Source organism: Salvelinus sp. IW2-2015, unplaced genomic scaffold (genome assembly GCF_002910315.2).
Source record: "Salvelinus sp. IW2-2015 unplaced genomic scaffold, ASM291031v2 Un_scaffold1411, whole genome shotgun sequence".
Taxonomy (NCBI): domain Eukaryota; kingdom Metazoa; phylum Chordata; class Actinopteri; order Salmoniformes; family Salmonidae; genus Salvelinus; species Salvelinus sp. IW2-2015.
Window position 1 is genome coordinate 197,128 of NW_019942890.1, and position 13,450 is coordinate 210,577.

The following is a 13,450-nucleotide window of genomic DNA, read 5'->3' on the forward strand; positions in this document are numbered from 1 at the left end:
TAGTTACAGGTGCATGGTAACAACTAGACAGCTATCTAGTTACAGGTGCATGGTAACAACTAGACAGCTATCTAGTTACAGGTGCATGGTAACAATTAGACAGCATATCTAGTTACAGGTGCATGGTAACAACTAGACAGCTATCTAGTTACAGGTGCATGGTAACAATTAGACAGCTATCTAGTTACAGGTGCATGGTAACAACTAGACAGCTATCTAGTTACAGGTGCATGGTAACAACTAGACAGGCTATCTAGTTACAGGTGCATGGTAACAACTAGACAGAGCTATCTAGTTACAGGTGCATGGTAACAACTAGACAGCTATCTAGTTACAGGTGCATGGTAACAACATAGACAGCTATCTAGTTACAGGTGCATGGTAACAACTAACAGCTTATCTAGTTACAGGTGCATGGTAACAATTAGACAGCTATCTAGTTACAGGTGCATGGTAACCATTAGAACAGCTATCTAGTTACAGGTGCATGGTAACAACTAGACAGCTATCTAGTTACAGGTGCATGGTAACAACTAGACAGCTATCTAGTTACAGGTGCATGGTAACAATTAGACAGCTATCTAGTTACAGGTGCATGGTAACAACTAGACAGCTATCTAGTTACAGGTGCATGGTAACAACTAGACAGCTATCTAGTTACACAGGTGCATGGTAACAACTAGACAGCTATCTAGTTACAGGTGCATGGTAACAACTAGACAGCTATCTAGTTACAGGTGCATGGTAACAATTAGACAGCTATCTAGTTACAGGTGCATGGTAACAACTAGACAGCTATCTAGTTACAGGTGCATGGTAACAACTAGACAGCTATCTAGTTACGGTGCATGGTACAACTAGACAGCTATCTAGTTACAGGTGCATGGTAACAACTAGACAGCTATCTAGTTACAGGTGCATGGTAACAACTAGACAGCTATCTAGTTACAGGTGCATGGTAACAATTAGACAGCTATCTAGTTACAGGTGCATGGTAAACAACTAGACAGCTATCTAGTTACAGGTGCATGGTAACAATAGACAGCTATCTAGTTACAGGTGATGGTAACAACTAGACAGCTATCTAGTTACAGGTGCATGGTAACAACTAGACAGCTATCTAGTTACAGGTGCATGGTAAACAACTAGACAGCTATCTAGTTACAGGTGCATGGTAACAACTAGACAGCTATCTAGTTACAGGTGCATGGTAACACTAGACAGAGCTATCTAGTTACAGTGCATGGTAACAACTAGACAGCTATCTAGTTACAGGTGCATGGTAACACTAGACAGCTATCTAGTTACAGGTGCATGGTAACAACTAAGACAGAGCTATCTAGTTACAGGTCATGGTAACAACTAGACAGCTATCTAGTTACAGGTGCATGGTAACAACTAGACAGAGCTATCTAGTTACAGGTGCAGGTAAAACTAGAACAGCTATCTAGTTACAGGTGCATGGTAACACTAGAACAGCTATCTAGTTACAGGTGCATGGTAACAATTAGACAGCTATCTAGTTACAGTGCATGGTAACAACTAGAGAGCTATCTAGTTACAGGTGCATGGTAACAACTAGACAGCTATCTAGTTACAGGTGCATGGTAACAATTAGACAGCTATCTAGTTACAGGTGCATGGTAACAACTAGACAAGCTATCTGTTACAGGTGCATGGTAACAACTAGACAAGCTATCTAGTTACAGGTGCATGGTAACAACTAGACAGCTATCTAGTTACAGGTGCATGGTAACAACTAGACAGCTATCTAGTTACAGGTGCATGGTAACAACTAGACAGCTATCTAGTTACAGGTGCATGTAACAACTAGACAGCTATCTAGTTACAGGTGCATGGTAACAATTAGACAGCTATCTAGTTAACAGGTGCATGGTAACAACTAGACAGCTATCTGTTACAGGTGCATGGTAACAACTAGACAGAGCTTATCTAGTTACAGGTGCATGGTAAACAACTAGACAGCTATCTAGTTACAGGTGCATGGTAACAACTAGACAGCTATCTAGTTACAGGTGCATGGTAACAACTAGACGAGCTATCTAGTTACAGGTGCATGGTAACAACTAGACAGAGCTATCTAGTTACAGGTGCATGGTAACAACTAGACAGAGCTATAGTTACAGGTGCATGGTAACAACTAAGACAGCTATCTAGTTACAGGTGCATGGTAACAACTAGACGAGCTATCTAGTTACAGGTGCATGGTAAAAACTAGACAGCTATCAGTTACAGGTGCATGGTAACAACTAGACAGCTATCTAGTTACAGTGCATGGTAACACTAGACAGCTATCTAGTTACAGGTGCATGGTAACAACTAGACAGCTATCTAGTTACAGGTGCATGGTAACAACTAGACAGCTATCTAGTTACAGGTGCATGGTAAACTAGACAGCTATCTAGTTACAGGTGCATGGTAACAACTAGACGAGCTATCTAGTTACAGGTGCATGGTAACAACTAGACAGCTATCTAGTTACAGGTGCATGGTAACAACTAGACAGCTATCTAGTTACAGGTGCATGGTAACAACTAGACAGCTATCTAGTTACAGGTGCATGGTAACAACAGACAGCTATCTAGTTACAGGTGCATGGTAACAACTAGACAGCTATCTAGTTAACAGGTGCATGGTAACACTAGACAGCTATCTAGTTACAGTGCATGGTAACAACTAGACAGCTATCTAGTTACAGGTGCATGGTAACAACTAGAACAGCTATCTAGTTACAGGTGCATGGTAACAATCTAGACAGCTATCTAGTTACAGGTGCATGGTAACAATTAGACAGCTATCTAGTTACAGGTGCATGGTAACAATAGACAGCTATCTAGTTACAGGTGCATGTAACAACTAACAGCAGTATCTAGTTACAGGTGCATGGTAACAACTAGACAGCTATCTGTTACAGGTGCATGGTAACAACTAGACAGCTATCTAGTTACAGGTGCATGGTAACAATTAGACAGCTATCTAGTTACAGGTGCATGGTAACAAACTAGAACAGCTATCTAGTTACAGGTGCATGGTAAACAACTAGACAAGCTTCTTAGTTAACAGGTGCATGCATGGTAACAACTAGACAGCTATCTAGTTACAGGTGCATGGTAAAACTAGACAGCTATCTAGTTACGGTGCATGGTAACAACTAGACAGCTATCTAGTTACAGGTGCATGGTAACAACTAGACAGCTATCTAGTTACAGGTGCATGGTAACAACTAGACAGCTATCTAGTTCCAGGTGCATGGTAAAATTAGACAGCTATCTAGTTACAGGTCATGGTAACAATTAGACAGCTATCTAGTTACAGGTCATGGTAACAACTAGACAGCTATCTAGTTACAGGTGCATGGTAACAACTAGACAGCTATCTAGTTACAGGTGATGGTAAACAACTAGACGGAGCTATCTAGTTACAGGTCATGGTAACAACTAGACAGCTATCTAGTTACAGGTGATGGTAACAACTAGACGAGCTATTAGTTACAGGTGCATGGTAAACAACTAGACAGCTATCTAGTTACAGGTGCATGGTACAAACTAGACAGCTATCTAGTTACAGGTGCATGGTAACAAACTAGACAGCTATCTAGTTACAGGTGCATGGTAACAACTAGACAATATCTAGTTACAGGTGGCATGGTAACACATTAACAGCTTATCTAGTTACAGGTGCATGGTAACAACTAGACAGCTATCTAGTTACAGGTGCATGGTAACAACTAGACAGCTTATCTAGTTACAGGTGCATGGTAACAACTAGACAGCTATCTAGTTACAGGTGCATGGTAACAACTAGACAAGCTATCTAGTTTACAGGTGCATGGTAAACAACTAGACAGCTATCTAGTTACAGTGCCATGGTAAACAACCTAGACAGCTATCTAGTTACAGGTGCATGGTAACAACTAGACAGCTATCTAGTTACAGGTGCATGGTAACAACTAGACAGACTATCCACATAGTTACAGGTGCATGGTAAACAACTAGACAGCTATATCTAGTTACAGGTGCATGGTAACAATTAGACAGCTATCTAGTTACAGTGGCATGGTACACAACTAGACAGCTATCTAGTTTTACAGGTGCATGGTAACAACTAGACAGCTATCTAGTTACAGGTGCATGGTAACAACTAGACAGGCTATCTAGTTACAGGTGCATGGTAACGAACTAGACAGCTATCTAGTACAGGTGCATGGTAACAATAGAACGAGCTATCTAGTTACAGGTGCATGGGTACAATCTAGACGAGCTATCTAGTTACAGGTGCATGGTAACAATTAGAACAGAGCTATCTAGTTACAGGTGCATGGTAACAATAGACAGCTATCTAGTTACAGGTGCATGGTAACAACTAGACAGCTATCTAGTTTACAGGTGCATGGTAACAACTAGACAGGTATTCTAGTGTTACAGGTGCATGGTAACAACTAGACAGCTATCTAGTTACAGTGCATGGTAACAATTAGACAGACTATCTAGTTACAGGTGCATGGTAACAACTAGACAGCTATCTAGTTACAGGTGCATGGTAACAACTAGACAGCTATTCTAGTTTACAGGTGCATGGTAAACACTAGACACTATCTAGTTACAGGTGCATGGTAAACAATAGACAGCTATCTAGTACAGGTGCATGTAACACAACTAGACAGCTATCTAGTTTACAGGTGCATGGGTAACAATAGACAGCCTATCCTAGTTTACAGGTGCATGGTAACACTTAGAACAGACTTATCTAGTTACAGGTGCATGGTAACAATAGAACAGCTATCTAGTTACAGGTGCATGGTAACGATACTAGACAGCTAATTCTAGTACAGGTGCATGGGTAACAATAGACCGCTATCTAGTTTCAGGATGCATGGTAAACAACTAGACAGCCCTATCTAGGTTACAGTGTGCATGGTGAACAATTAGAACAGCTTATCTAGTTACCAGGTGCCATGGGTAACAACTAGCAGGAAAAACAGGAGCTTATCTATTACAAGGTGCATGGTAACAATAGAACAAGCCTAGTTCTCGTAGTTACAGGTTGCATGGTAACAACTAGACAGCTATCTAGTTACAAGGTGGCAATGGTAAAAATAGACCAGCTATCTGTTACAGAGCATATGGTAAATTCACTATCTAGTACACGAGTGAAAATACGATTATTACAGGTGCATGGTAACAACTAGACAGCATATCTAGTCTAACAGGTGCAATGTAACAAACTAGACAGCTATCTAGTTACAGGTTGCATGGTAACAACTTAACGCACTATCTAGTTTCAGGTGCAATGTAAACACTAGACAGCTATTCTGAGTGTACAGGTGCATGTGAACAATCAACAGACTATCTAGTTTACAGGTGCAGCTGGTAACAACTAGACAGCTATCTAGTTACAGTGCTGGTAACAACTAGACAGCCTATCTATTAACAGGGCATGTTAACAACTAGAACAGCCTATCTAGTTACAGGTGGCAAATGGAAACAACCTAGACAGCATCTAAGTTACAGGTGGCATGGTAACTACACTAGACAGCTTATCCTAGTTACAGGTTGCTGTAAACAATTAGAACAGGCTTATCTAGTTACAGGTGCATGTTAACAAATAGACAGCTATCTAGTTACAGGTGGCATGGTAACAATCTAGACAGCTATCTAGTTACAGAGTGATGGTAACATCTAGACACGAGATCTAGTTAACAGGTGCATGGTAAAACTAGACAGAGCTATCTAGTTTACAGGTGCATGGTTAACAAACTTAGACGAGTATTAGTTACAGGATCATGGTTAACCAACTAGACACGGACATATCTAGTTACAGGGGCCTGGTAAAAATAAGCAGGCTACAGTGGTCAGACAACAGACAGGCTATGATCTAGTTACAGGTGCATTGGTAACAACTAGACAGCTAATCTAGTTACAGGTGCAATGGTACAACTAAACAGGCTATCTAGGTTTACAGGTGCCTGGTAACAATTAGACAGAGCATCTAATTACAGGTGCATGGGTAACAAATTAGACACTAGCTATCTAGTTACAGGGCCAAAGGTAACACTAGACAGCTATCTAGTTACAGGTGCATGGTAAACAATGACATATCGTTACAGGTGCGTCAATACACTCTGTTACAGGTGCATGGTAACAACTAGACAGCTAATCATAGTACAGGTGCATGGTAAACAATTAGACAGCTATCTAGTGTACAGGTGCAGTGGGTAACAATAAACAGCTACTAGTATCAGGTGCATCGGTAACACTTAGACCAGCTATCTAGTTAAGGTCATGGTAACCAAATTAGACAGACTAATCTAGTTACAGGCTGGCATGGGTAACAAACTAACAGCTATCTAGTTAAGGTGCCAATGGTAACACTAGACAGCTTATCTAGTTACAGGTGCATGTAACAACTAAAGAGCACAAGTCTAGTAAACATAGAAGTTTAGTTACAGGTGATGGTAACAACTAGACAATACAGTGCGGTATAGATCTAGTTACAGGTGCTGGTAACAATAGACGGACTTATCTTAGTTACAGGTTGTGTAACAACTAGACAGGCCTATCTAGTTACAGGTGCCATGGTAACAAATAGAAAAGCTATCTATTACAGGTGCATGGTAAAACAACTGCAGAGAGCTATCTAGTTACAGGTGCATGGTAACAATCTGGACGCTATCATGAGTTACAGGTGCATGGTAACAACTAGACAGCTATCTATTACAGGTGCATTGTAAAACTAGACAGCTGACTATGTACAGTGCATGGTACAATTAGACCAGAGCTATCCTATTACAGGTGCATAGGTAAACACTAGGACAGCTTATCCTTTAGTTACCAGTTGCATGGTACCAACTGAACAGACTTATCCTGTTACAGGTGCTGGTACAACTAGAGAGGTATCATTCACAGTGTGCTAGTACCGCAGCTAATTAGTTACAGGTGCATGGTAACAACTAGAACAGCTATTCTAGTTAACAGGTGCATGGAAAAACTAGACAGCTATCTTAGTTACAGGTGCATGGTAACAACTAGACAGCTATCTAGTTACAGGTGCATGGTAAACAATTAGACAGCTATCTAGTTACAGGTGCATGTAACAACTAGAACAGCTATCTAGTTACAGGTTGCATGGTAACAACTAGACAGCTATCTAGTTACAGGTGCATGTAACAACTAGACAGCTATTCTAGTTACAGATGCATGTAAACAACTAGACAGCTATCTAGTTACAGTGCATGGTAACAATAGACAGAACTATCTAGTACAGGTGCATGGTAACAACTTAGACACTATCTAGTTACAGGTGGCATGGTAACAACTAGACAGCTATCTAGTTACAGGTGCAATGGTAACAATAGACGCTATCTAGTTACAGTGCATGACAACTAGACAGATCTAGTTACAGGTGCATGGTAACAACTAGACAGCTATCTAGTACAGGTGCATGGTAACAAATTAGGCAGCTAATCTAGTTACAGGTGCATGGTAAACAACTAGAACAGCTTATCTAGTTAAACGGTGCATGGTAAACAATAGACAGCTATCTAGTTACAGTGCATGGTAAAAATAGACAGCTATCTAGTTACAGGTGCATGGTAACAATTAGACAGCTATCTAGTTACAGTGCATGTAACAACTAGACAGACTATCTAGTTTACAGGTGCATGGTAAACAACTAACAGGCTATCTAGTTACAGGTGCATGGTAAACAACTAGACAGCTATCTAGTTACAGGTGCATGGTAACAACTAGACGCTATCTAGTTACAGTGCATGGTAACAACTAGAACAGCTATCTAGTTACAGGTGCATGGTAACAATTAGACAAGCTATCTAGTTACAGGTGCATGGTAACAATTAGACAGCTATCTAGTTACAGGTGCTGGTAACAAACTAGACAGCTATCTAGTTACAGGTGCATGTAACTACAGACAGCTATCTAGTTACAGGTGCATGGTAAAACTAGACAGCTATCTAGTTACAGGTGCATGGTAACAATAGACAGCTATCTAGTTACAGGTGCATGGTAACAACTAGACAGCTATTAGTTACAGGTGCATGGTACACAATAGACAGCTATGTTACAGGTGCATGGTAACAACTAGAACAGCTATCTAGTTACAGGTGCATGGTAACAACTAGACAGCTATCTAGTTACAGGTGCATGGTAACAACTAGACAGCTATCTAGTTACAGGTGCATGGTAACAACTAGACAGCTATCTAGTCAGTGCATGTAAAACTAGACAGCTATCTAGTTACAGGTGCATGGTAAACAACTAGACAGCTATCTAGTTACAGGTGCATGGTAACAACTAGACAGCTATCTAGTTACAGGTGCATGGTAACAACTAACAGCTTCTAGTTACAGGTGCATGGTAAACAACTTAGACACTATCTAGTTACAGGTGCATGTAACAACTAGACAGCCTATCTAGTTACAGGTGCATGGTAACAATTAGACAGCTATCTAGTTACAGTGCATGGTAACAACTAGACAGCTATCTAGTTACAGGTGCATGGTAACAACTAGACAGCTATCTAGTTACAGGTGCATGGTAACAATAGACAGCTATCTAGTTACAGGTCATGGTAACAACTAGACAGCTATCTAGTTACAGGTGCATGGTAACAACTAGACAGAGCTATCTAGTTACAGGTGCAATGGTAACAACTAGACAGCTATCTAGTTACAGGTGCATGGTAACAACTAGACAGCTATCTAGTTACAGTGATGGTAACAACTAGACAGCTATCTAGTTACAGGTGCATGTAACAACTAGACAGCTATCTAGTTACAGGTGCATGGTAACAAACTAGACAGAGCTATCTAGTTACAGTGATGGTAACAACTAGACAGCTATCTAGTTACAGGTGCATGGTAACAACTAGACAGCTATCTAGTTACAGTGCCATGTACAATAGACATTAGACGGTGAAGTACTAACAGCTACTAGTAACGAGGTCAATGAAACACCTAGACGAGCTATCTAGTTACAGGTGCATGTAACAATTAGACAGGCTATCTAGTTCTAACAGATGCAATGGTAACAATAGACAGCTATCTTGTTACAGGTGCATGGTAACAACTAGACGAGTATCTAGTTACAGGTGCATGGTAACACTAGACGGAGCTATCTAGTTACAGGTGCATGGTAACAACTAGACAGCTATCTAGTTACAGGTGCATGGTAACAACTAGAACAGAGCTATCTAGTTACAGGTGCATGGGTAACAACTAGACAGGCTATCTAGTTACAGGTGCATGGTAAAACTAGAAGCTATCTAGTTACAGGTGCATGTAACAACTAGACAGCTATCTAGTTACAGGTGCATGTAACAACTAGACGAGCTATCTAGTTACAGTGCATGGTAACAACTAGACAGGCTATCTAGTTACAGGTGCATGGTAACAACTAGACAGCTTCTAGTTACAGGTGCATGGTAACAACTAAACGCTATCTAGTTACAGGTGCCATGGTAACAACTAGACGAGCTATCTAGTTACAGGTGCATGGTAACAACTTGACCAGCTATCTAGTTACAGGTGCATGGTAACAACTAGACACTATCTAGTTACAGGTGCATGGTAACAACTAGAAGCTATCTAGTTACAGGTGCATGTAACAACTAGACGCTATCTAGTTACAGGTGCATGGTAACAACTAGACGGAGCTATCTAGTTACAGGTGCAATGGTAACAACTAGACAGTTCTAGTTAAGGTGCATGGTAACAACTAGACAGCTATCTAGTTACAGGTGCAATGGTAACAACTAGACAGCTATCTAGTTACAGGTGATGGTAACAACTAGACAGCTATCTAGTTACAGGTGCATGTAACAACTAGACAGCTATCTAGTTACAGGTGCATGGTAACAACTAGACAGCTATCTAGTTACAGGTGCATGGTAACAACTAGACACTATCTAGTTACAGGTGCATGGTAACAACTAGACGAGCTATCTAGTTACAGGTGCATGGTAACAATTAGACAGCTATCTAGTTACAGGTGCATGTAAAACATAGACAGCTATCTAGTTACAGGTGCATGGTAAAATTAGACAGCTATCTAGTTACAGGTGCATGGTAACAACTAGACAGCTATCTAGTTACAGGTGCATGGTAACAACTAGACAGCTATCTGTTACAGGTGCATGGGTAACAACTAGACAGCTATCTAGTTACAGGTGCATGGTAACAATTAGACAGCTATCTAGTTACAGGTGCATGGTAACAATAGACAGCTATCTAGTTCAGGTGCATGGTACAACTAGACAGCTATTAGTTACAGGTGCATGGTAACAACTAGACAGCTATCTAGTTACAGGTGCATGGTACAACTAGACAGCTATCTAGTTACAGGTGCATGGTAACAACTAGACGAGCTATCTAGTTACAGGTGCAATGGTAACAATTAGACGGAGCTATCTAGTTACAGGTGCATGGTAACAACTAGACACTATCTAGTTACAGGTGCATGGTAACAACTAGCAGCTATCTAGTTACAGGTAGCATGGTAACAACTAGACAGCTATCTAGTTACAGGTGCATGTAACAACTAGCACGGAGCTAGTCTAGTTACAGGTGCATGTAACAATTAGACAGCTATCTAGTTACAGGTGCATGGTAACAAATAGACGCTATCAGTTACAGGTGCATGGTAAACAACTAGACAGCCTTTCTAGTACAGGTGCAATGGTAACAACTAGACAGCTATCCTAGTTACAGGTGCATGTAACACTAGACTAGCTATCTAGTTACCAGGTGCATGGTAACAACTAGGACAGCTATCTAGTTACAGTGCATGGTAAACAATAGACAGCTAATCTAGTTACAGGTGCATGGTAACAACTAAGACGCAGCTATCTAGTTACAGGTGCATGGTAACAACTAGACAGCTATCTAGTTACAGTGCATGGTAACAACTTAAGACAGCTATCTAGTTACAGGTGCATGGTAACAACTAGAACAGCTTATCTAGTTACAGGTGCAATGGTTAACAACTAGACAGCTATCTCATTACAGGTAAATGGTAACAACCTAGAAACAGCGATCTAGTTACAGGTACATGTAAGTTACTCAGCTATCTCGTTACAGGTGAAATGGTAACAATTAGAAGGAGCTATCTAACAGGTGAAATGGCAAAGCCTGACCAGCTCTCACAGAGAAAATGATGAAAGCATGTGGCAATACTAAGTACACAAGCCACCAAATCTAGAACAAAGTTCTTGAGGGCTTAGCTGAGATGGTACAAAGTGAAATAAGTTTAGTGTAATTGCAGATGAAACCAAAGATTTAAAGAAAAAATAAATGTTTTTAGTTGTGAGGCAGTATTACAACGGGGCCATCCACAAAAGCTTTGTACACTTTCAGTCAGCTGAACGCTTAGATGTAGCAGGTCTCGCAAAAATGATAATTGATTGCCTTGAAAAACATGTTCTGGTCTACAGAAATAAATCGGTGCATCCATCATGAGCGGAAAGCATTCTGGTGTGTGTCTGCACGGATTAAAAACAGTGCAAGATTTGCAATTTATGCGCACTGTAATGCACATTGTTTGAATGTGGTTCTTGTCGATGCTGTACAATCCCGTGCCTGAGGCAGTTCACTTGTTTTTTTTTTCTCTCCTGCAGAAGCTTTATAACTCTCTGATTTGTACGTTTATCTCAAGTGGCTTGCAGTTCAGAAAGAGCTGTATCCACAGCGGAGACTTACGGCTGTACGGTGGGCCTGCAGATACATGGCGTGACATAGTCTGAGGGACAGGCTTCCAGCAGTTCTGAGAGTGCTACAGGATATCACACTTGAAAATAGTGGTGATGGATCAGTGGAGGCAAGGGGGCCTTCTTTCTGAGATTTTTATTTCATAGGGCTTTTGGCTACCTTTTGTAAAGTGGTGATTGGTGATAACCAAAATGTCTTTCTGACATGCTTCAATCAAGCTCTCTTGAACTAGCAAGGGCTGTGGATCTAGTAGGTGCCCTTACAGACACATTACAGGACTACAGAAATGAGAGTTACTTTGGAGAACTATGGAAAAAGGTTGAAGAGATTGCAGAGCACTGCAAAATAAGTGTACAAACTGTGTAAAAGACAGCCTAAAACAAGCTTAAGATTTCACGACTCATTGATGAGCACTATAGGACAGAAAAATTGTGACCAAAGTGATGGTGAGAGCTTCCAAAGAGCTATCTTTTATCTTTATCTTTATCTTTTGTAGAGGCGTTTTTCAAAGAAGAATTGCGAGATAATGCAAGGGGTCCAGTCTCTCAACCCAAAGAGTACAACATACATGAATGAGGAGCCTCTGTTTGCCTTCGCTCAGACCTTTGAGTCAGATTTAGAGGACCTCAAACATGAGGTTCATCAAACTCTGGGTCTTCCTTTCCTGTGGCGGTGTCACGTATACTCCCTCTCCGGCCACTAGGTCATCAGGCTGCTGATTATCCCGCACACCAGTCACCATTGTCTTGTGCACCAGTCGTCATCGTCTCGAGCACCGGTCGCCATCGTCTCGAGCACCGGTCACCATCGTCTCGAGCACCGGTCACCATCGTCTCGAGCACCGGTCACCATCATCTCGAGCACCAGTCACCATCGTCTCGAGCACCAGTCACCATCGTCTTGAGCACCAGTCACCATTGTCAAGCGCACCGGTCACCATCTTCAAGCGCACCGGTCACCATCGTCTCGAGCACCGGTCGCCATCGTCTCGAGCACCGGTCACCATCGTCTCGAGCACCGGTCGCCATCGTCTCGAGCACCAGCTCCTCATGTCACTCCCCTGGACTCCATCACCTCCTTGATTATCTTCCCTGTATCTGTCAGTCCCCTTGGTTCTTTCCTCAGGTGTTATTGACTCTGTTTTCATGTTGGTGTGTTGTTTTGTGTTTATTGTTTTGTTTATTTATTAAAACACTCACTAACTGAACTTGTTTCCTGACTGTCAGCGCACTTGTTACAGGCGTTCCTCARGAGAGACAGTTTCATCATAGCGCTTGATGGTTTTTGCGACTGCACTTGAAGAAACTTTAAAAGTTCCTTACATTTTCAGAATTGACTGACCTTCAAGTCTTAAAGTAATGATGGACTGCCGTTTTCTCTTTGCTTATTTGAGCTGTTCTTGTACAAGGAACTTGACCGAGGGATCCGGAGGACTGTCAATACTGTGTGGACAGGGAAGAATTTGAGCAATGTAGCTTAAACAGCCTCTTTCCAAATTAACCCCACAGAAAAATGGTGTCACTGTAGATCAGTGGAGGCTGGTGACTTTAATAATTGAGGAGGATGGGAGACCCACGGTATAGGTGCGGAATGCACAGAGAAAACAAAGTGTGTTTTTTTTTTTWATCGTCAAAGACTAATTATTTTAACCTAAAGCATTTAATAAAGACATTTATAGTACAATAGAATGGGAATGAGAGGGCTACTTAC